Source organism: Ursus americanus, chromosome 2 (genome assembly GCF_024610735.1).
Source record: "Ursus americanus isolate L20-20 chromosome 2, mUrsAme1.1.p, whole genome shotgun sequence".
Taxonomy (NCBI): Eukaryota; Metazoa; Chordata; class Mammalia; order Carnivora; family Ursidae; genus Ursus; species Ursus americanus.
This window is the reverse complement of record NC_142128.1, coordinates 101333961-101359184: the sequence shown is the minus strand read 5'-3', so window position 1 is coordinate 101359184 and position 25224 is coordinate 101333961. Positions and strand designations below refer to the sequence as shown.

The 25224-nt window shown below is 46.0% G+C and overlaps 1 long non-coding RNA gene across 3 annotated transcripts; it reads right to left on the bottom strand.

Moving 5' to 3' along the window:
• Nucleotides 1–774: 774 nt before the first annotated feature.
• On the bottom strand, nt 775–24555 carry LOC148110698 (uncharacterized). Of its 3 annotated transcripts, none has more exons than XR_015723260.1 (3): nt 23946–24555; nt 19487–20018; nt 775–910 (listed from the first exon to the last, which is right to left on the bottom strand). It is a non-coding gene; the product is annotated as an uncharacterized LOC148110698 (long non-coding RNA). The 3 variants fall into 3 exon arrangements; XR_015723261.1 differs by having other exon boundaries at nt 19881–20018; XR_015723259.1 differs by lacking the exon at nt 775–910 and having other exon boundaries at nt 2185–20018.
• Nucleotides 24556–25224: the final 669 nt, after the last annotated feature.

Below are 25224 nucleotides of genomic sequence, written 5' to 3'. Positions count from 1 at the left end.
CATTATCTGAAATTCTGCAGTCCTCCATTTTGCCACACTTAGAACAACTGTTCCTGAAAACGGGGATGCTAGCCCATGAATGAGCAAGTGGCTTCAATTTGTGCTCAGCTGGGCAGACTCCTTGCCAATCAGGCTAACCCTGAAGTCACAGAAGGAGCTTGTCCTGAAATTCCCTGAGAGCCAGCAGCACGAAGAACTGTGAAACAGGGAGAATAAAATCCCCCAGGACAGGTGCACACTCCTCACCGAGTTGCCTGGCAGCTTAAAGCCAAAGGCAGACAGACACAATGTCTGTCAGCTCTTCCAGGGGGAAGGGCTCCCAGATGATCTCAGGCTCAGCTTTGCTTAGGTTCAGCCCAGATAGCTGGAGACGAGCCCCCACCCCCACCCCGCCCTCCTGGTGACGTAAGACCAGTCTTCAGACTGGCCATCAACGTCACTCCGAGGTGGCCCTACCAGTTCAGCTATCACGGGACCGTCAGAAAAATGCACGTAATGGAAGATGAGGAACACAGATCAAGGGAACACAAGATTCCAACAGCCTTATCTAACTGCGGGCTTCGGGATTGGGCTTCTGCACATAGAAACCAAGTGTATCCAGAGCCTTAAGTTCCAGGCAAATCCCTCTGCAAGGGTCACCGATGAGATCATCTGTCAGAGCGTGGAACCTGGATCAGATGACCCCGTGAGCTTCCCCGTCTCTGTTGCGATATGGGTTTCTTGCTTATTAAAGACTTACAAGGATAATAGCCGAGAATGTCAAACTAGCAAGTATGTTGTGACAAAATGCTAGCACATAATTTTATTTAATTAGAAGCAGAACCCTTTATGCAGCGTTTGATACACTTTAAACTCCAAAATCGTCCATCTCCTCAGCATTGCTCATCTCGTCCTTGAGCTTGCCAAAAACCTACAAAGAACAGGAACGGTTTCATTTTCTTCCAAATCCATTTTCTTTTGTATAGATTTTTTTTCAAGATTTGCTTCAGTGCTTTAAGCTAACGTGACAATCCCGTCTTTACATAGCACTGTTAATTTTTCCAAACTCAGCTCATTTCTATTATCTGTCTGGAACATAAGCTCGTGAGGGCACTGCTGTGTCCTCGGGAGTGGTGCTCAGCACACAGTAGGTGCCCTCCCGTGTTTCTGACCCATTAGCTCTATGACAACTGTATTTGCTTTCACAGCTAGGGTTAGATATTTCTGGTAGGTTGTTGTTCTCATGAAATAAATGGTTTCACCTCAAGCCAATCTCTGTTAAGTGTATCAGATTATATATTTCACAAATGTGCTCTTTTTTTTAAAGAGTATGTCCTTTTTTAAAAGATTTTATTTATTTATTTGACATAGAGAGATTGAGAGAGCGAGCGAGCACAGGAGAGGGAGAAACAGGTGCCCCACTGAGCAGGCAGCCCGACATAGGGCTCGATCCCAGGACCCTGGGATCATGACCTGAGCCAAAGGAAGCCCCTTAACCGACTGAGCCACCCAGGCGCCCCATTCACAAATGAGCTCTTTGAAACAAAGTGAGCTGCATCAAGAAGCCCAGTTTTGGAAAGTTTTGCTCTTTCTTCCATCAGAACGGAAGTTCTGGAAATTTCATGAAGAATTCATAATTGTTTACATTTCTTATCAGAGCCACACATTTTGCCATGTCATTATTTAAAGAAACATAATCATATTGTAATACTTCCTCTTTTCTGGTCAAAGAAACTGTAAACATATCAGCAAAAAGGGAACCATGGTTCTATCTGAGACACTAATATATTTAGAGAGAACAACCCTGAAACCCTAAAATTTCTCAGTGACCCAGATGCATTTTGCTGTACGCGAGCAAGGTCATACATTTGCTGTTTTGTAAAAGATCAATCACTCTCTCTCTCGCTCTTTCTGTCTCTGTCTGTTGAGAGGGTTTTTTGCAGTTGCTTGCTGCTTTCCTCAATGCTATTTGTCATACGCGTAAAAGCAAAGACAGGTTGGTGAGTACAGTAACGCAGACTAACACCTGTGTTTCCATATATAGAAAAGCCCCAGAGTAAAATTAATTTCCAGCTGGAGTATGAAAGCCATATAAGAACCACCTGGCCATGCACAACAAGCGCTTGTCTTCACGTCTGTCCGCTAATTCAGGTCAGTTCTTAATAGTACAAGTAGCCACAGAAGAAAAGGATCTGTGAAGATCTATTGAGCACAAATGTTTTTATTTCCCTTATCATTTAAAAACATCACGAGGGTGAACCTCTTGGCTTGATTCCTTTACTGAAACTCATAGTAGGGTCAGTTAATGTTCAAGAAAAATCATCAACTCCAAAACCCGCGGGATAAAACTCGTACAGAGTATATACTTAACTCGAAATTGCCATCTTTGACAGTATCATTAAAAAAGAAATTATATACATTCTTCTAATTGGGCGTAACCCTTCATTAGAAGGCACCAGCCTCTAATCTGCTTATCCCATTAAGGTGGCAATCTCGTGTTGCTACCTATTGTTTTACAAAAGCTTTTTAAATAAATGAATGTAATGTTCTATCTGCCTACAGTGCATACCCCCATATTGCCACTGTCCACCCCTTGCATTCCATAAAATGCAGGGTCATAGCTGTATCAACTGCTTGTGCTCAAGTGAGTTGCTTTAAACAGTTCTCTCCATACTCGCCGGCAGGCTCTGCTTCCCTTTTCCAGACCCTCAGGGAATCTTTCCAGGATGCTTCCTTTCTACCCCGTTGCATCGACTCACCCACCCCCCTACTAACTCTTCTGAGAGTCCCCTTGCTTCAGACCCAGCATTCACCCACTTCTTGGGTGCTGGGCCTGGGCTCCTCATCCTGAAGCCTGGGAAGGACAGCCGGTCCCAGCCTCGGAGGGACATTCAGATGGCTCGGACTTGGTGGTAAAGGTGAGCGGACCGCCGTGTCCACTGACTTCAACGTTGACTGGGTTGGTTACCAAACCATCTTCTTCCCCACTCCCCTCACCACCCAGTTAATGGAAAGATCATCACAGGAAGGCAGAGGAATAAAGTAATCCCACAAGGGCATATGAGCTTAGTTCAGGGTCTGGCGCTGGGCTGTGCAAAAGTATTTGTTGTCACGGCAGATTTTGGTGTGAGGATCTCTCCTGTACCTTTGTCCCCTGGGACAAATCTAAACTTCCCTTTAGGGAAACCCAGGCATAATCTCCTTCTCCTGTTACTTCTTAGGGGAGTCAGGGTGGGGCGAGAAGCCACAAAGTCCTGTCTAACAAATTGAAGCAATATTTATATTATGAGCTTGGTCTTTCATGATGGGAGGAGGCTGGGACTAAATGGTGCTCAGGTCAGACTTCCTGCCACCAGCTGGGTGTCCACCTGCAGTGAATAAGGTGATGGCTTGGACTTCAAGCCCACCGTCACGGGCCCTGGTGACCTAGTAGCAGGAGGACGATCGGTGATGCTGTGTGATTGCTTTATATCTGTATTGGGCCGATGGCACCACCACCCTTCAAGTGACCCAAGTTAGAAATCTGGTGGTCATCCTAGACTCTTCCTCTGCCCCATCTCACACCAGTTTATTTACCAAGTCCTGCAGGCCTCAGTGCTTAAATATCATTTGAATCCATCTCTTCCTTTCAGTGCTTCTGCCCTGATTTACATCTGGAGGTAGGCCTGTATTGCTATAAACTCCCCTCTTGGGACTGCTTTGGCTGTATCCGAAAGGTTTTGGGCCATTGTGTTTTCATTTGCATTTGTTTTCATATGCCTTTTTTATTTCTCCTTTATTTCCTGGTGGACCTTTTCGTTGTTTAGTAACATGTTATTTAACCTCCATGTATTGGTGCTCCTTCCAGATTTTTTTCTGGTGGTTGACCTCTAGTTTCATAGCGTTGCAGTCAGAAAAGATGCATGGTATGATTTCGATCTTCTTGAATTTATTGAGGCTTGTTTTGTGGACTAATATGTGATCTATTCTGGAGAATGTCCCATGTGCACTTGAAAAGAATGTGTATTCTGCTTTTTAAGGGTGGAACGTTCTGAATGTATCTGTTAAGTTCATCTGTTCCACTGTGTCATTCACAGCCAATGTTTCCTTGTTGATTTTCTGTTTAGATAGTCTGTCCATTGATGAAAATGGGGTATTAAAGTCCCCTAATATTACTATATTATTATCATTGAGTTCCTTTATGTTTGTCATTAACTGTTTTATGTATTTGGGTGCTCCCATGTTGGGTGCATAAATTGTTACATCTTCTTGTTGGAGTGTCCCCTTTACCGTTATACGGTGTTCTTCTTTGTCTCTTGTTACAGTCTTTAAGTCTAGTTTGTCTGATATAAATATTGCTACTCCAGCTTTCTTTTTTTAAAAAGATTTTATGTATTTATTTATTTTAGAGAGAGTGCTCGAGTGGGAGGAGGAGCAGAGGGGGAGGGAGAAGTAAGGGGAAGTAAGGGGAAGAATTTCCAGCAGGCTCCACACCCAGTGGGGAGCCCATCTCAGGGCTGGATCTCATGACCCTGAGATCATGACCTGACCTGAAACCAAGAGTCCGACATTTAACTAATTGAGTCACCCAGTCACCCCTCCAGGTGCATGATAAAATGTTTCTCCGTTCTTTGGACATCCATTTGCATGATAAAATGTTTCTCCATTCCCTCATTTTCAATCTCTATGTGTCTTTAGGTCTGAAATGAGTCTCCTGTAGGCAGCATATAGAAGGGTTTTGTTTTTTAATGTCTGACACCCTATGTCTTTTGATTGGAGCATTTAGTCCATTTTCATTCAAAGTAAGTATTATTATTATTATTTTAAAGATTTTATTTATTTATTTGAGAGAGAGAGCAAGCAAAAGAGAAAGCACAACCATGGGGAGGGGCAGAGGGAGGAGAGAAGCAGACTCCCCGCTGAGCAGGGAGCCTGACAAGCGGCTGGATCCCAGGACCTTGGGATCATGATCTGAGCTAAAGGCAGACACTTAACTGACTGAGCCACCCAGGTGCCCCCCTATTATTATTTTCTAAAATTTTATTTTAAAGTAATCTGTATACCTAACATGGGCTCAAACTTACAACCCTGAGATCAAGAATTGCATGCTCTGCTGACTGGTGCCCCTCAAAGTAATTACTTTTTTAAAAATTTTCATTTAAATTCTAACTTAGTTAACACACAGTATAATATTTGTTTCAGAAGTAGAATTTAGTGATTCATCATCTCAAAGTAATTATTGATAGACATGTATTTATTGCCATCTCATTACTTGTTTTGTGTTTGTTTCTGAAGATTTTCTCTGATCATTTCTTAACTTTCTTTCACGGTTTGCTGGTTTTCTTTAGTAATACACTTGGATTTCTTTCTCTTTATTACTTGCATATTTATTAGTGGTTTTGATATACAGTTACCATTAGGCATGTATATAATGTCTTCTGCAAATAGTGTCTATATGAAGTTGATGGTTTAAGTTTGAACCCATTCTTTACTCCGCTCCTCTCCATGTTTTAGGTATATGGTGTATATTTTATATCCTTTTATTTTGTGAGTTCCTTGACTGATTTTTTACTGATTTACAGTAAAAATGAATTTTTTACTATAAAACCGACAGTTTTTACTGCTGTGTTTCCTACCTTCATACTGTCATCTTTGGTCTTTTCTTTCCACTCAAAGAGTCCTCTTTAATATTTCTTGTAGGGCTGGTTTAGTGTCCATGAACTGCTTTAGTTTTTGTTCGTCTGGAAAATTCTTTATCTCTCCTTCTATTCTGAATTAGAGCCTTGCTGGATAGAGTATTCTTGGGTTTTTCCCATTCAGCACTTTGAATATATTATACCACTGCCTTCTGGCTTGGAATGTTTCTGCTAAAACCCGCTGATAGCCTGATGGGGTTTCCTTTGTAGGTAACTGTCTTCTTTTGTCTTGCTGATTTTAATATTTTTTCTTTATCAGTATATTTTGCCATTTTCATTACAACATGTCTTGGTGTTGGGGCCCATGGGTGGCTCCGTCATTGGTTAAGTGGCTGACTTGGTCTTGGCTCAGGTCATGATCTCAGGGTTATGAGATTGAGCCCCATGTTGGGTTCCGTGCTCAGCACAGAGTCTACTTGTCCCTCTCCCTCCCCCCTCTGCCCCTCTCCCCACTCACATGAGCTCTCACTCTCTCTCCAAAATAAATAGATAAAATCTTCAAAAACAAACAAACAAATACTATGTCTTGTGTGGGTCTGCTTTTATTAATTTTGTTGGGGGTTCTCTGTGCCTCCTGGATCTGGATAACTGTTTCCTTCCCCAGATTAGGGGAGTTTTCAGTTAGTATTTCTTCGAATAAATTTTCTGCCCCCTTTTCTCTTTCTTTTCCTTCTGGGGCTCCTATAATACAAATGTTATGTTTGATGGAGCCACTGAGTTCCCTAAGTGTGCTCTCATTTTGCATAATTCTTTTTTCTCTCTTTTGTTCAGCTAATGATTTTCCATTATTCTGTCTTCTTGGTCATTAATTTATTCCTCTGCTTCCTCCAGTCTGCTATTCATTCCATCAGGTGTATTTCTCATTTCGTTTACTGAGACCTTGATCTCTTCTATGTTATTCTTTATGTGTTAGGGGTCTCACTCAGGTCCTCCACTCTTTTCTCAATTCCAGTGAATATCCTTATGATCATTGCTTTAAATTCCCCATCAGGCAAGGGCTCCTGGGTGACTTGGACAGTTGAGCATTCGACTCTTGGTTTCAGCTTAAGTCATGATCTTGGGATTATGAGATCAAGCCCCGTGTTGGGCTCTACACTTAGCAGGGAGTCTGTTTGGGATTCCTTCCCTCTTCCTCTCCCTCTGCCCCTCCCCACTACATTCTCTCTCTCTCTCAATAAAATAAATAAATAAATAAATAAATAAATAAATAAATAAATAAATAAATAAAATCTTAAAAAAAAATCTCCATCAGGCATGTTACTTATATCTGTTTCGCTTAGAAACAAGTCTGTGGCCTTGTCCCGTTCTTTCATTTGGACAAATTCCTCTGTCTTCTCATTTTATCTAAGTCTCTGTGCCTGTTTCTGTATGTTAGGAAAGTAAGCTACATTTCCTGTTCCTGAGGGTAATGGCCTCCTGCCATGTAGTGTCCCCTGCTCTCCAAGGCCTGGTGCTTCCAGGAGTGTCTCCAACGTGTGCTAATGCACTCTGCTGTTGTATCCTGGTTGCACTAGCTGTGCTCTGGTCTGTTTGTGAAATGAGACCTGTCGCTGCTGCCACCAGAACTGAGGCCTTGCAAAATGCCTGGGTAAGGAGATGTGGTGTCAGCAGGACTTTGGGCAGGTTTTCTGGGGGAGAGGGGCCCACTGTGCTGGGACTGAGGCAAACGTGACCAGAGTGTTGGAAGAGCGGGTCTTGGCACAAGCAAGGTAGGTAGTGAGTGCTCATGCTGCACTGCTTCCCACACGTGGCCCTGTGCTTATGCTGAAGTGTGAGGGAGGGAAATGGCGCCGGCCAGTTCCTTTGTTCCCAGAGGGGTCTCTCCATGCTTGAATGCTGCCTCTCTGGGACAAGCTCTGAGACGAGCGACTAACCTCCCCACCATGTGCCCCAGGTGCTCTTCAGAGTGCTGTTTCTATGTTGTATGTCTGCAGGCTGTTTGCCTGCCTTTTCTCCACGAGCCAATGTCCCCTGAGCTCTCCCCAACCCAAGCATGCTGACCTTTAACACTCTAGGCTTTAAACCCCACTGGTTATAAGAACACATGAAATTCAGCCCCTCTTGCTTTCCAAGCCAATTGCTATGATGGTTCGTTTCCCCTGTGAACTCCCCTGTGTGCTAGTTTGTCTCTTATTCTTCTCCAAAACGGTGGCTCCCACCCCACTGCTGGAGCCATGACCCATTTCTCTCCCAAACCATGTCTCCGCACTTCCTACTTCTTCATTGTGGCCTCTTTTCTACCTTTAGTTGTAGAGTTTGTTCTGCCAGTCTTTAGATAAATTTCTGGGGTATTTAGGATGATTCAATAGCATCTAGTTGTATTCATGGGACGAGGCGAGTCTAGGGGCCTCCTACACCACCACCATCTTCCCTGAAAAATCCCACCTCTGCCACTGATTGCATTCAGGTCCTCATCATTCATCGCCTGAGCTGTTGAACTTAGAACCTTGTCTCCTTGTGTCCAGACTCACCACCTCTAAGCCAATGTCTTCTACCAAATTACTGATACACTCAGATTTCACTCCCCACCTTGTCACCCACGCCAGCTTAGATCCTAATAGCGACACCCTCTGCTTCAGGCTGAAGTTCAAACACACCAGCATGGCAAGCTGCCCTGCGGCTTGGTGGCCATTCCCACATGCCCTTCATTCCAGCTACATCCCCTTAACCTCAGTTTCCTGACCACATCACACGCTCACCCCCTTCCGTGCTTGTCCATGCTGTCCCCTCATCCTCAGATGGCTATTGCCTTCTAATGACCTTCCTCTACACCTGCTTCAGCATTCATCTATTTGTGGAATATTTACCGAGACTTGCATGACCAGGTACTATTTCAGGAGCTGGGCATCAGTGAACAGCACAGATAGAACTTCCTGCCTTGTAGGATTTACTTTCTAGTGGTGGTGATGGTGGTAGGAGCGAGGCAGACAAGGAGCAAGGCGTATAACAAAGGAGAAGGCGTGGGTGCCATGGACAGAAACGCAGCAGGGAAGCAGGACGGGGAGTGCTGTGGAAGCCATTCCAGTTTTTGATGGAGTGGTCAGGGAAGGCGTCACACAGAAGGGACAGTTGAGCAAAGACAAGGAAGGGAAGGAGCAAGTTGAGTGAGTATCTGGGGGTAAATCATTCAGGGAAGAGTGGAGAGCAAGGGCAAAGCCCCAGGAGGCCAGCATGGCCTGAGCAGTACCGGTAAGGGGGAGAACAGCTAAAGTCAAAGTGAAAGACCAGGGAGACCTCCTGAGGTGTTGCAAAGCTTTACTCCCTATGAGACGAGGAGCCACCTGCTGGTTCCGCGGGGAGGTACACGTTGCAGGGATCACGGGGGCTGCTGGGTGGTAAGGCAGGGATGGACGTGGCATGCACCAGGGCGGTCATGGTGGGGCTGGCGAGGCTGGTTGGACTCTGGATGTAGCGTAAAGGCGGGTCTGATGGGATTTGCCGAAGAGTCGGATGTGGGGTACAAGGGAAAGAGAGGGGACAAGCATGTTGTCAAGTCTTTTGCTCTGAGAGGCCGTAAGGATGGAGTTGCCATTAACTAAGGTAGGGAAGACTTGGATGCGCAGGTTTGGGGCCTAAGATTAGGAGTTCCCAGTGGGATTTGGGAAGTTTGGGATTCTTTAACACTCCGGTATGTTCTCCTGCAAGCCTTCCCCCCATCTCTCCCCTCACTCAGAAGATGCACTCTGGTTCTCCCGTAACTCCGGCGAGTTTTTTGCTGTCAGGACCCTTAGCACACAGAACAGATGTTTCAGATTAAGCATGTGTTGACTCAGACTAGAAAGCAAACCAGTAATGTCTATTCTGGCAGCAAAGGAGTCATTGAAATGGAACCTGCCCTTCTAACACAAAGAACTAGAAGACGAGTCAAAATATATGAAATGACAGTGCTCGGATATGGGGACCCCAGGCCATGCAGCCTCTGGTCCCTGAGGTGAGGGAGTCAAATAAGGTAAGCCCTGAATCACCCCAGCTTTCTGCTCAAAGGCAATGTTCACACTGCAGGGCAGGGAATGGGAACCCAAGCAGAACCTAAGAGACCTTGCTGAACAGAAGAAACAAAGATTGAGGGCGGGGGTGACACTAAGGTGATTTGCAGTTTGTGGGGCAGAAGCCAGAAGAGGAAGAAGCTATGTAAAGAAAGTGCTCCAGAAATGGGGTTCCCTCAGGACTTTGCCTGGAGACCAGCATGGGTGTGTATAGGGCAAAACACCCCAGGCCCTGGAAAGGGCAATGGGTGGAATTCTACAGGCTAACAATTCCCAAAGCTCAGGCAGGGCAGGGAGACTGAGGTCCTGCCCGGCACGGTGGAGGCCCCACTGACCACCCAGGGTACTGAATAAAGACCCCAGAAGGGTCACTGCCTCAGTAGGAGGGCTGACTTAGCGCAACAGGAAAGGCCTAAAACAAAGAAACAAACATCAACTCCATCCGCAAATAACTGCCCAACAAAACAGATTTTAATACTTCATAAAGGGAGATGAAAAATCCCGTCACTCAACAGCATTACACTTACAATGTCAGGAATTTAAAATAGCACCAAAACCCGTGAAATATCCAGGGGTGTATCCAGCATGTGTAGGAACTGCCTCATAATCTCTCATCTCTTCCGAAACACTTAGAGACGTCATGTGGAGAGCTTGAAATTGATCACGCTGTGACTATTTTACACACAGAAGTGGGCACAGAACAAATTGTGGTTTTATGACAACCCCCCCCCAAAGTTGCTTCACCAGCACACCATGGGATAAACGTAACAGAATATGGGATGATCTCCATAACAAAACATTGCTAGGAGAAGTTAAAGGAGACCTAAGTAAATGGAGGGAGAGAGAGAATTCGGTTCTGGGTTGGAAGACTGAGATGTCAGTTCTCCCCACATAATTCTAGACATGCAGTGGAATCCTGATCAAAATCCCAACAGACAGGCTGATCCCAAAATCTGTGAGGAGACACAACGTCCTAGAATAATCAAAAGTTGAAAAAGAAGAAATGAGTTGGAGAACTGACACTACCGGATTTTAATGTTGACTGCAAAGCTATACTCATGAAGATAGTGTGGTATATGGTATATGATAAGATACACAGACCAAGGAAACAGTCTAGAAGGTCATCCAGATACAGAGAGCCAACTGATGTTCTTGGCACTGGACATTCTACAGCTACTTTATTGAGACTTCATAATGGTTGTTTGGGACATTTGTTAATCCTCGTGTAAAAAAAAATTCTGAGCAAAAGTTATCATGACGATGTTTCATGGTATAGAAGTTTGGACCTTAGTCACCCTGTGCTGGGAAGGACTCAGAATTATTCTATAAAATAATGTGTACTTTGTCCACAAACATTCCCTAAGCCTTTTGTTGTGCAATGAGACTTTTGGTTGGTCCAGTGGCCTACCTCTAATTAAAGTATGGTGGGGGCACGCCTGGGCGGCTCAGTCAGTTAAGCATCTGACTCTGGATTTCAGCTCAGGTCATGATATTGGGGTCGTGAGATCAGGCCCCACATTGGGCTCCATGCTGGCGTGGAGCCTGCTTGGGGTTCTCTCCCTCTCCCCCTCCTCCACCAAGAAAATAAATTAAAATAAAGTATTTGGACATAATCCTAATCAGCAACATAAAATAATTCCCATTCTTTCTAAAAATATGTACTGAGGGGTGCCTGGGTGGCTCAGTCAGTTAACTGCCTTGGCTCAGGTCATGATCTCCGGGTCCTGGGATCGAGTCCTGCCTCAGGCTCCCCACTCCGGGGAAGTCTGCTTCTTCCTCCCATTTAGCCCATCCCCGCACCTCCCCTCCAGCAACCCTCAGTTTGTTCTTTATCATTAAGAGTGTATTTTATGGGGGCGCCTGGGTGCCTCAGTCAGTTGGGCATCTGCCTTCAGCTCAGGTCATGATCCCAGGATCCTGGGATTGAGTCCCACATCGGGCTCCCCACTCAGTGGGGCATCTGCTTCTCCCTCTGCCTCTGCCTGTCACTCCCCCTGCTTGTGCTCTCTCCCTGTCAAATAAATAAAATCTTTACAAAAAAAAAGTCTATTTTATGATTTGCCTCTCTCCTTCCCCCCACCATGTACATCCATTATGTGTTGTTGTTGTTTTTTTTTAAGATTTGAGAGAGAGAGAGAGAGCACGAGCAGGATGGGCAGAGGGAGAGAGAGAATCTCAAGCAGACTTCACACTGAGGGCAGAGCCCAATTTGGGGCTCAGTCTCACCACCCTGAGATCACGACCTGGACTGAAACTGAGTCCAACGCTTAACGGACTGCGCCACCTAGGTGCCCCCACCTGTTTTGCTTCTTAAATTCACCAAAGAGTGAAATCGTAAGGTATTTGTCTTCCTCTGACTTATTTCACTTAGCATAATACACTCTAGCTCCATCCACGTCGTTGCAAATGGCAGGATCTCATTCATTTTTTATGGCTGAGTAACATTCCATTGTATACATATACATGACAACTCCTTCATCCATTCATCGGTCAATGGACTTTTGGGCTCTTTCCGTAATTTAGCTATCGTTGATAGTGCTGCTATAAACATCGGGGTGCATGTGTCCCTTTGAATCTGTGTTTTTGTATCCTGTGGGTAAATACCTAGTAGCGCAATTGCTGGATTACAGGATGGTACTATTTTTAGCTTTTTGAGGAACCTCCATACTGTTTTCCAGAGTGGCTGCACCAGTTTGCATTCCCACCAACAGTGTAAGAGGGTTCCCCTTTCTCCACATCCTTACCAACATGTTGTTTCCTATGTTGTTGATTTTAGCCATTCTGACAGGTGGGAGGTGATATCTCATTGTGGTTTTGATTTGCGTTTCCTTGGTGATGAGTGATGTTGAGCATCTTTTCATGTGTCTGTTGGCCATCTGGATGTCTTCTTTGGAGAAATGTCTATTCATGTCTACTGTCCATTTCTTAACTGGATTATTTGTTTTGGGGGTGTCGAGTTTGATAAGTTCTTTATAGATTTTGAATACTAACCCTTTTATCAGGTATGTCATTTGCAAATATCTTCTCCCATTCCAAAGGCTGCCTTTTAGTTTTGTTGATTGTTTCTTTTGCTGTGCGGAAGTTTTTATTTTGATGAAGTCCCAATAGTTTATTTTACTTTTATTTCCCTTGCCTCTGGAGATGTATCTAGTAAGAAGTTGCTATGGCCAATGTCAAAGAGGTTGCTACCTGTGTTCTCCTCAAGGATTTTGATGGTTTTCTGTCTCACATTTAGGTCTTTCATTCATTTTGAGTTTATTTTTTTGTATGGTGTAAGAAAGTGGTCCAGTTTCATTCTTTTGCATGTTGCTGACCAATTTTCACAACACCATTTGTTGAAGACTGTCTTTTTTTCCATTAGATGTTCTTTCCTGCTTTGTCAAAGATTACTTGACCATATAGTTGTGGATCCACTTCTGGGTTTTCTGTTCTGTTGCATTGATCTATGTGTCTGTTTTTATGCCAGTACCACAGTCTTGATGACTACAGCTTTGTAATATAACGTGAAGTCTGGAATCGGAAAGCCTCCAGCTTTGCTTTTCTTTTTCAAGGTTGCTTTGGCTACTTGGGGTCTTTTGTGGTTGCATACAAATTTTAGGATTGTTTGTTCTAGTTCTGTGAAAAATGCTGGTGGTATTTTGATAGGGACTGCATTCAATGTGTAGATTGCTTTGGGAAGTATAGACATTTTAACAATATCTTTCTTCCAATCCATGAGCGTGGAATATTTTTCCATTCTTTGTGTCCTCTTCAATTTCTTTTGTAAGTTTTCTATAGTTTTCAGAGTACAGACCTTTTACCTCTTTGATTAGGTATCTTATGGTTTTTGGTGCAATTGCAAATGGGATCGATTCCTTGATTTCTCTTTCTGCTGCTTCATTATTGGTGTATAGAAATACAACAGATTTCTGTGTCTGAATTTTTTGGTGGAGTCTTTTGGGTTTTCTTCGTAGAGTATCACGTCATCTGCAAATAGTGAAAGTTTGACTTCTTCCTTGAAAATTCATTTGCCTTTCATTTCTTTTTCTTGTCTGATTGCCGTGGCTAAGACTTCCAGTACTATGTTAAATAACAGTGGTGAGCATGGACGTCCCTGTCTTGTTCCTGATTATAGAGAGAAAGCTCTCAGTTTTTCCCCATTGAGGATGATATTAACTGTGGATCTTTGTATATGGCCTTATGATGTTGAGGTACGTCCCACCTATCCCTACTTTGTTGAGGGTTTTTGTCAAGAATGGATGCTGTCCTTGGTCAAATGCTTTTTCTGTATCTACTGAGAGGATCATATGGTTCTTACCCTTTCTTTTATTAATGTGGTGTATCATGTTGATTGATGTGTGGATATTGAACCATCGCTGCAGCCCAGGAATAAATCCCACTTGACCGTGGTGAATAATTCTTTTAATATACTGTGAATTCCATTTGCTAGTCTTCTTGTTGAGAATTTTTGCATCCGTGTTCATCAGAGATCTTGGCTTATACTTCTCCTTTTTAGTGGGGTCTTTGTCTCGTTTTGGAATCAAGGTAATACTGGCTTCATAGAATGAGTTTGGAAGTTTTCCTTCCATTTCTATTTTTTGGAGCAGTTTGAGAAGAATAAGTATTAACTCTTCTTTGTCTTTTCTTTTTGATAAGTCTGGCTAGGGGTTTATCAATTTTATTAATTCTTTCAAAGAACCAGCTCCTGGTTTCATCAATCCATTCTTCTGAGTTTTGTTTTGTTTCTATATCATTGATTTCTGCTCTAATCTTTATTATTTCCCTTCTGCTGCTGGCTTAAGGCTTCATTTATTGTTCTTTCTCTAGCTCCTTTAGGTGTAAGGATGGGTTGCATATTTCAGATTTTTCTTGCTTCTTGAGTTAGGCCTGAATTGCTATATACTTTCCTCTTATGACTGCTTTTGCTGCATCCCAAAGGTTTTGGACATGTTTTCATTTCCATTTGTTTCCATGTATTTTTTTTTTATTTCTTCTTCAATTTCTTGGTTAAACCATTCATTCTTTAGTGGGATGATCTTTAACCTCCATGTATTTGTGCTCTTTCCAAATGTTTTCTTGTGGTTGACTTCAAGTTTTATATTGTTGTGGTTGGAAAATATGCATGGTATGATCTCAATCTTTTTATACTTGTTGAGGCCTGACTTGTGACCCAGCATGTGATCTATTCTGGGGAACGTCCCATGTGTACTCGAAAAGAATGTGTATTCTGCTGCTTTAGGATGAAATGTTCTGAGTATATCTGTAAGTCCATCTGGTCCAGTGTGTCATTCAGAGCCATTGTTTCCTTGTTAATTTTCTGCTTTGAAGATCTGTCCATTTCTGTAAGTGGGTTGTTAGAGTCCCCACTATTATTATATTTTTATCATTGAGTTCCTTTATGTTTGTTATGAATTGTTTTAAATATCTGGGTGCTCCCAAGTTGGGGGCATAAATATTGACAATTGTTAGATCTTCTTGTTGGACAGACCCCTTCACTAAGATACAGTGCCCTTCTTCACCTCTTCTTACCATCTTTGGTTAGAAATCTAGTTTGTCTGATAGGAAGATGGCTACTCTGGCTTTCTTTTCATGTCCATTAACAATGATAAATGGTTCCACATCCCCTCACTTTCAATCTGCAGGTGTCTTAGGTCTAAAGTGAGTCTCTTGGAGGCAGCATATAGATGAGTCTTGTGTTTATATCCATTCTGATGCCCTGTGTCCTTTCACTGGAGTATTTAGTCCACTTACATTCGAGTAATCATTGACAGATATGAATTTAGTGTCATTGTATTGCTTGTTAAGTCTTTGTTCCTGGAGATTTTCTGCTCCTTTTTAGTCTTTGCTGCTTTTGGTTTTTCTTTCCAACTCAAGGAGTCCGCTGCAGGGCTGCTTCAGTGGTCAGAACTCCTTTAGTATTTCTTGTCTGGGAAATTCCTTAGCTCTCCTATTCTGAATGACAGCCTTGCTGCATCGAGTATTCCTGGTCGTCCATTTTTCCCATTCAGCAGGTTGAACATACCATGCCACTCTTCTGGCCTGCCAAGTTTCTGTGGTGAGGTCTGCTGCTAACCTGTTATGTCTCCCCTTGGAAGTTAGGGGCATCTTTTCTCTTGCTGCTTTTAGAGCTTTTTCTTTATATTTTGCAAATTTAACTACAATATGCCTTGGCATTGGCCTGCTTTTCTCGATTCTGATGGGAGTGCCTCTCTGTGCCTCCCGGATTTGGATGTCTGTTTCCTTCCCCAGTTAGGAAAGTTTTCAGCTATAATTTCCTCAAATAAACCTTCTGCCCCCTTTGCCCTCTCTTCTTCTCAGACTCCTATGATGCTTTATGGAGTCACTAGTTCCCTAAGTCTACATTCATGATCTAATATTTTTCCTTTTCCTGTTCTTTTCAGTTTCATTATTTTCCATCATTTTATCTTCTATGTCATTTATTCGTTCCTCTGTGTCTTCCATCCTTGTAATTATATTCAGTCAGTTTCAAATCTCAGTTACTCCATTTTTCATTTCGGCCTGAATAGTTTTTAGCTCTTTCATCTCTGCAGTAAAGGACTCTCTGGTGTCTTAAATGCTTTTCTCAAGCCCAGGTAGTATCCTTATGATTGTTGCTTTAAATTCCAGCTCAGGCATATTGCTTCTATCTGTTTGGATTGGATCTATGGCCGTGACCTTTTCTTGTTCTTTCTCTTGGGATGAATTCCTCCATATTGGCATTCTGTCTAAGTCTGTGTCTTCAGTGTCTGAGGAAGGCCTGTTATGTTTCCTCTTTCTGAGAGTAATGATTTTATTCAGAAGAGGTCATATACCATCCAGGGCCTGGCACTTGAGGCACTGTCCTGCTGTATGCTGCGTGCACTGTGCTGCTGTGTTTTGCCTGCTCTTTCCCTCAGAGTTTCTCCTTGTCCGCAGTGGGCACTGTTTGGACCTTGGCCAGTGTGGGAAGTTTTAATAGGTGTGCTCTGGTCGGCATATTAAAAGAGACCTGATGCTGTTTCCCCTGGAGCTGAAGCTTTGCAGAACCCTATGATCAGTGGGTGATATGTATGGGGGTTTGTGGTCTTCTGGGGGAGGGGCCTGCTATCTGGTTCTCAGGCACACTTGCCTTAGGAAAGCAGTGCCTGCAGAGCACAGGGGACTGGGGCTTGGTGTGAGTGGTTTAGGCTGCCACTGTTGACACTGTGCTGCTTACTACAGTTTATGCTGACGGGGGGTGGAGTGCGGTTGGGGGGGAGGAAAATGGCACCAGCCCTCTCTCTCACCCCAGAAGAAGGGCGTTTCTGCCTGCCACTGTCTGGGGAGCTCTCACAGAGGAGTGAACGATCTCTCCCAGTGTGTCCCAGGGGATCTTCAGATTGTGCCTTCCTCTCCCGGGCCTCTGCTCTCCTTCTCCACAGGACCACTACAGTGCCCCCAGGCTCCACACCCACCGACCACACCGTGGACCTCTAAAACTCCAGTCTTTGAGCCCCACTCGTTCTCAAAACTCACGATAATCAGCCCCTCTCGTTTTCCCAGTCAATGGCCTTGGGGAAGTATTTTCCTTCTGCATATCCCTGTGCATTCCTATTTCTCTCTCTCTCTCTCTCTGTATCTCTCTCTCTCTCTCTTTCTCTCCCCTCTCCCCATGACTAGAGGCCCCTCCCCTCCACAGCATCTGTGAACCATTTCGCCCCCAAATCACGTCTCCACACCTTCTACCTTCCACAGTGTGGCCTCTTCTCTCCCTCTAGTTGTCCAGTTTTTTCTGTCAGTCCTTAGATCGATTTCTTGGGTATTCAGAATGATCTGTGTGTGCTTTATCTAGCTGTGATGCCAGGTACGTCTAGGGTCCTCCTACTCATCCGTCTTAGCTCCTCCTAACCTTCTCCAAACTATATTAAAATAATACAGCTCTTTGTGTGTCCCTGGGTTACCATAAGGTCAGCTATGGGCTAAAGTCCTCATCTTTATTTTCACGGGTATGATGAGAATAAATCCCTGATTGTCTAAGTCAATCTGAGCAAACATCTGTTACCTGCAACTGGAAGAGACTCTATAACACATGAAGTTTTATAATAAAAATATCCCACAGAGCAAGTGCAAGAGCTTCCCCCAGGGTTCTGCCCAGGTCAGACACTGTCACCAGCTCTGAGTCCCAGGACCTCTTCTGCCCAGTCTTGGCACCGACAGTAGTGTCCCTTAGCTCCAAAAATCTAACTCATATCGAACTACCTGCTCGATCTCTCCATGTGCTCGTCTAATGGGAATGCTAAAATGTGATGTGATCCCAAATGGTACCCTGGATTTCCCCGTCTTCATTCACTTCTCCAAACCTTCGTGTTTCTGTAAATGACATCGGCATCCAATTCGCCTGGAAAGCCAGGTGTTCATCATGCCTGCCGTCCCTGCCAGCTCCACATCCAAGCTGTAAGTGAGTCCTGTCCATCCCACACCTGCAATCCAGTCATGTCTCTTCTTCCACTGCTCGAGTTCAAACCACCACTACGTCTCCTGAGAGTCAACGCTGGAGCCTCCCGATTGACCTTGTTGATCCTGCCTTTCTCTCCTCTCATGTCTATGCAGTCGCCAGGGTGATATTCTCAAAAGGGATATCTGATGATATCAAGTTCCTATGTGAAACCAACCAGTGACTTCCCATTGCTTTTAAAATAAAACAACCCATTTTACGGCACACACAGTCTGTGCTGGTTATTCGGCTATTGTCTCTCAGCTCCAAAGCCAATCTCTTTTCTAACTTTGTTTTGCTGGGTTTAGGACTTTCAGAACTCTATTTCTGCATTTGGCAGTTTTTTTGTTTTTGTTTTTTTAATGCCCAGTAGAGGGCAAGAGTTCTGGGAACATCACTCCATCCTGTCAGTGGCAGCCTCTCCCCATAGCAATAGTCGGGTTCCGTTTGCAGTGTTTCCAGTGCGTTCAGTACCAGTGTCATGATGACCCACAGAAAGACCAGGACCAGTCGGCTCTTGTCTCCTCAGAGTTCTGGGTCCAGGCAGGAGGGGCCCCTCTTCTGAGCTCAGAGACATCAACATGAGCCCAGCTGTGCCCCCTCCTCGGAGGTCTGAGTGTCAGCCCGGCAGGGTCCTCCTCCAGACTCACCCATTTTAATAATACCAACTGCTTCCCTTCGGTCCCTCAGCTCTCGGGCCGTTAGCAACTTCTGGAACTCGCTACCTTTGTGGTACCTCACTGGACAGTTTGCCTCTTCAGTTACCTAGTCAACGAGTCTGCACACCAAATGCTCCCTGTTAAAATTATGGGTGCGATTTCTCTCCCAACTGGACCCTGAGCAACACAGGGTCCCCCGTGAGCTGGCTCCTCCGAATTTACCAGCCCTCCTCCCACAGGCCCCTCCTCCATCACTGCTCTTCAGCAGCTTTAGCCTGACAGCCGTCGATGAAAACCGCTTCCCTGTCTCCTGGGCTTAAAACATATTTGTTTTGTTTTGGTTTTGGTTTTGTTTTTGTTTTTGCTCTGCATGGGATGCTCTCCTCCGGGAATTTAGGGAGGCCAGACCCTCTGCGTCTGTGACCTTGTCTTCATCCTCAGGTAGAGCTTGGATGCCACCCACTCAGAGACAACCTCCCTGATGGCTCTTTCTACAGTGCTCCTGGTCCCCCTCACGTCGTATCTCATCACCTGGGTATTTCTTCACTGCACTTAAGATATGTAATTATCATGTTTTCTCTGTTTGTTTACTTGTTTATTGTCTGTCTTCCTGCTGGAATGTAACTTCCATGCACTCAGTGTGCTTTCTAGTACACAGTGGGTGCTCAATACGTGTTGAATTAATGAATGAATGGAGTTACAGTTGGGAAGAGACAGAGCTGCATGAGCAAGTGCACAGAACAAGGTGCTGGATACCTGGTGGAACACATGCCTCCAAGGATCAGGCGTCTGTCGGCCTTGTCCTCAGCGACCGATGGAGGTTCCCAGCCCGTCACTGGCAAGCCGAGACGTCCTTGGTCTTTGGCTCTCCTGTCTTCTTTCCCTGCTTGGTGTCCCCTAATCTTTCTCAGCCAACCAGTCCTTTCCAGGACTCCCAATTCCAGGGGTCATTTTCACAGAAAGACCTGGGCAAATACCAAGATTTAAGTGACTGTCTCATTCTATAGTGTTGGCTATTCGATGGGAATTTGCTTTTTCCCTGGTAAACACCCCCATGCCGAGGATGCTTTAGAGCCAGGATTCTGAGTTTCTGTAATTTGAATGTTTTGTGGTGAATGCATTTATTATTTAAAGAAAAACTACGGCGCACCTGGGTGGCTCAGTCGGTTCAGTGTCTGACTCTTGGTTTCGGCTCGGGTCATGATCTCGGGGACGTCTGGCTCTTCGCTCAGTGGGGAGTCTGCTTGAGATTCTCTCTCCCTCTCCCACTTGTGCTCTCTCTCTCTCTCTCTGAAATAAATAAATAAATAAATAAATAAATAAATAAATAATAAAAAAAGAATAACTATGAAAATGTAAAAGACCAATTTTGGCAGAAAAGCAATTTAAACAAGGAAACAATTATGTATGCTGGGAATAACTAATATTTGTCCTCATACAAATATTTATTGTTACATTCTAGCCCTGAAAGAACATAGCATCATGAAAGAACTTTATACAAAATGCTGGAGATTTTTGTCTCCAAAGATTTTTGTCTGAAAGTCTATCGAGGAAAGGTAGAGAACTCAAATTATAAATTGAGAATTAGAATAAACAAACTTCAGGGGCGCCTGGGTGGCTCAGTTGGTGAAGCGTCTGCCTTCGGCTCGGGTCATGATCCCAGGGCCCTGGGCTCCAGCCCCGCATGGGGCTCTGTGCTCAGTGGGGAGCCTGCTTCTCCCTCTGCCTCTGATCTCCCTGCTAGTGTTCTCTCCCTCTCTCTCTCAAGTAAATAAACAAAAAATCTTTTTAAAAGAACAAATTTCATGAACACAAATGCAGATAGAAATTTGCAAGTCTTTGGAATTACTTTTTTAAAGATTTTATTTATTTATTTATTTGAGAGAGAGAGGTGGGGGAGGGGCAGAGGGAGAAGCAGCCTCCCTGCTGAGCAGGGAGCCTGACTCGGGGCTCGATCCCAGGACCCCATGTCCCTGATATCATGACCTGAGCCAAAGGCAGATGCTCACTGACTGAGCCACCCAGGAGCCCCTGCAAGTCTTTGGAATTATTAATATGAATAGAATATGAATTATTAATTATTATTAATATGAATAGAGCTTATCACAGATGACCTGAGCCTCTATTTTTTTATCAGGAGAAGCTGGAGTTTGATTTTTCTCTCGACAAGGTTTTCAAGCAAGTTGGTAAGAGATTATCAAAGTCACCATCACTGTCTTTGCTCAAACTTCTGCCGAACCTTTGCTCACCCCACTTAGTCCCTTGCAAAATCTCCCAATGTTAAAATCAAGTTTTCACACTTTGCTTCGGGTAAAGTGCAATGATGAGAAACTGAGGAAAGAAAGAAATCACGTCAGAATAATGAGGGACTCTACGTGAAATAGGAGAAGACAACGTGTCTGAGGACCTGCTTCTGTAGCTGCCCCGAGGTCAGGGCATGGACCCTCAAGGTGGGAGGATAGAGACCCCGACCCCTACTTCTATTTTGAGTCTTCTGATGAACTGGGGTGGTTCCAACTGAGGTCTACTGGCAGGAAAGAAGATAAGGATCCCAGAGAGGAGCTTGCCTGAGTGGAAGGCAAGTCTGGCCAACTGACGGCTTGCAAGTGGCCAGAGAGAGAACTAGAAAGCACATTTGGGGGCCTGTGTCCTTCGTGCTGGGCTGGGCGCCAGGGTGAAAAGTTGATGACGAAGCAGAGGCAGACAAATTTGGACAGAGTGATCAGTAAGGGCCGCTCTAGAAACTGAGGCAATTAAGGGGGAAGGAGAATGTGGGGCTGAGGGGACAGCAAAGGCCGTGAGGCCCTTCAGACCGTGTGGCAAAAAGAGGATGAGCCAGGACAGGCAGGGGTAAGACCTGTTCCACATACAGGAGCCACACTACCGGGCTCCCCCTGCCCCTCTTCCTGCAGCCCTGCCCTCTCCTTTCCCCTCACCCCTGTCATCTACGCTGACTCAAACCAGATACACAGGGCCAATCGTGGAGAGAAGCCATTTGTCACCCAAGACAACGGTGGTAAGTAACACAGAACGTGTCAGAGGGCCAGCCACATGTACTGGGTGATATAACGTGTGGCTAACAGTATCGTGGAGCTGGTTCTCCTCACCCTCGAGGAACGCAGAGGCTCTGGTGAGCCTGCCCTCCTACGCCCCCAATTCCCACAACCCCTCCCAGTTATTAAATCCAGAAACCCGGATGTCCTCCTTGACACCTCCCTCTCTTCCCTCCCCTCCTCATAAAATCCTTCATCAAATCTTGCCAGGGTCACACGAAAAGTTCTCCCAAATCTGTCCGCCTGGCTCCCTGACCACCCGTGTGCCCCTCCAAGCTGTCCCTTCTTTCTGCCAGGCTCTGGAGAGCCCCTCCCCGCCTACCCGACAGGTCCTTTCCAAATGCATTTCCAATGCTGCAGCCAGAGAAAGCCACCAGGAGACAGATGGGCCCTGTCACTGCACCCCTCTCCCAGGAGCAGAAAACCTTTCAGGGCTCCTTTTTGTTTAGGATGAAGACTGATTCCTTCGAATGCCGAGCACCCTGCTTGGGTCTGCGTCCCTGCAGCCTCAGCCGCTGCCCCCACATGTGGGTCCTGCTCCCTCATTCTCTCTGGCCACGGCCTTGTGCATGACCCCACTGCCTGGGATGCCCCACCTCGCTTCTGCCCAGTGGGAGCCTCTCACAGGACGTGTGTCCTTCCTGCACCAGGCTTATCGGGTCTCGATCCCTGGGTTAGTACCGCTCTCCCCGTGGGGCCCAGCTCTTTCCTCCCACCTGCCTTGTTCCTGTGACTCCAGGGTGGGAGCGGAAGAGGAGACCCTTAGACTGCAGACCCCCTATGAGGGGAGGAGGTGACCATGGCAAAGGGGTGCCCGAGGCCGGCTGGGTAAGGTAGCAGTAGCAGGTGCTTGTGACTTACCTTGGGGTTATTCTCAGGAAAATCCCATAAGGGAGGAAGGAAAGCAAGGTAGGTACAGGGAAAGGGAGCATCAAGCAAAGAGGTGGTCTCAGGTCAGGTCTAACTCAGGTGAAGGGTATGCTCTCAGGTAAGGTCTAACTCAGGCAAAGATGGCATCTCAGGTAAGGTCTAACTCAGGCGAAGATGGGACCTTAGGTCAGGTCTAACTGAGGTGAAGATGGGATCTCAGGTCAGGTCCAACTCAGGCAAAGATGGCGTCTCAGGTAAGGTCTAACTCAGGCGAAGATGGGATCTCAGGTCAAGTCTAACTGAGGTGAAGATGAGATCTCAGGTAAGGACTAACTCAGGTGAAGATGGGACCTCAGGTCAAGTCTAACTGAGGTGAAGATGGGGTCTCAGGTAAGGACTAACTCAGGCGAAGATGGGACCTCAGGTCAAGTCTAACTGAGGTGAAGATGGGATCTCAGGTAAGGACTAACTCAGGTGAAGATGGGACCTCAGGTCAGGTCTGAGGTGAAGATGGGATCTCAGGTACGGTCTAACTCAAGTGAAGATGGGGTCTCAGGTAAGGTCTAACTCGAGTGAAGATGGGATCTCAGGTAAGGTCTAACTCAGGCATAAATGTGATCTCAGGTCAAGTTTAACTCAGGTGAAGATGGGGTCTCAAGTAGGAACTGACTCAGGTGAAGAATGTGATCTTAGGTAACTAGTTACATGAAGGGCACGGTCTCAGGTAAGGTCTGATTCGGGTGAAGATAGGATCTCAGGTAAAGCCTAACAGGTGAAGAATGGGATCTTAGGTAAATTCTAGCTCGGGTGAAGATAGGATCTCTGGTAGTTTAACTCAGGTGAAGAATGCAATCTAAAACAAAGTCTAAGTTGGGCGAAGGGTGTGGCCTTAGCTAAGGTCTGACTCAGGTGAAGTTGGGGTCTCAGGGAAGGAGTAGCTCAGGTGAAGTTGGGGTCTCAGGGAAGGAGTAGCTCAGGTGAGGGGAGTGGTGAGGTACAGGCTGATGGAGGAGTGCTCTGGGACATAACTGCCCTGAGGTCAGGGCCAGCCTCTGCACCGTCCTCCCAGTCAGTCGGTGTCTGCAGCGGCCCCTTCCTGGGGGGAGGGGGGAAGAGGGTTCAGGGGAGGCAAAGCGGCCGCTGTGGGCTGTCGGCCGCGGGCCCTGGGCAGCTGGGAGGCGGGTCTGGGCGGCACCACAGCCTCGAGAACAGAGAGGCAGCCAAGATTCCTTGTCCGAAGCACGTGCATGGAAGAATTCGGATGATAAAAGGAAAGCGAAGAACAAGCCTACCTAGAGGTAGAAGGCGTTACACTGAATTCTTCTTCTTTTTTAGCCTCCCCCGGTCTGCAGCACAGCCTAGGGTCAGAATCGGGAGTGAGGGACACGAAGAAGCAAGGGGTCCTCCTGGTTGTGACAAGGTGACAGCCACGCCCACTCCAGCGTCCCCGAGGTGGCTTCGGTGTCCTCCCCTCGTTTCTCCCGTGGTGGCCTGGGCCTTCGTTCCTGTTCCCGTCCACGGCACGTCCGTCCCTTCCGTCTGGCTACTCTCTGAGCTGCCAGCGCCTCCCGGTGGGGTGTTTTCCGCACTGACCCGCTGTGGGATCCGTTTCTGCGGCTGCGGCCGAGAGTCCCTGAGAAGCCGCACGAAGTCCGCAGCCGCGTTCAAATTCATGCCACCCAGACGGATTGACTCCGCATCTGCTAGATGCAGGTCCCATGGGAAACACGGGGGATACGACCTGGCATTTGCAGGCTTGGCCGCAGGGGAGCGTTCCGCAGGCTTCTGGAGCCCTGAGGGCAGGGAGGGCCTGCGTTTGTGGACCCCCGACGTTGCGGAGCACGCTGTGGAGAATGAACGATTTCTCTCGCAGGGCGGCGGGGCTTCCTCTGTGCCTGTTCTTCTCCGAGTCCGGCACGAACAAGCGGCCCGGAAGCGCCTCCACAGTGCCCTCTGGGGCCGCGGGTGGAACGACAGGCATTCCCGAAAGGTTGCGGGATGAAAGACTCCAGCCAGCCAGAGCCCCAGGGTACGACGCCAAGTAGGTGATTAGGACTCTCTCCCCCCAATGAAACATGAAAGACTATGGACTATGAGAAACAAACTGAGGGCTACAGAGGGGAGAGGGGTGGGGGAATGGGATAGACCGGTGATGGGTAGTAAGGAGGGCACATATTGCATGGTGCACTGGGTGTTATACACAACTAATGAATCATCGAGCCTTACATCGAAAACCGGGGATGTACTGTATGGTGACTAACATAATATAATAAAAAATCATTATTAATTAAAAAAAAAAAAAAAAAAAAAAAAAAGGACTCTCTCCCCCCAGTGTATACACATCATTCACTCTGAGACCCAGAGAAAGTTATGTGTGCACTTCACATGCTTTAGGGGTAATTGCCCCAGAGGCCTTCTGCCTTTAATGGTCTCTCTCCACTACCTTTCCCTACATTCACCCCCCTGGGCCATTAGTCCCACCCATTCAGGATGGAACAATGTTGAGTCTTACTGGAAGGGTCGGGGCGAGATGTCACCATGGTTAAAGCACCCCACCGAGTGGCAGGGGAA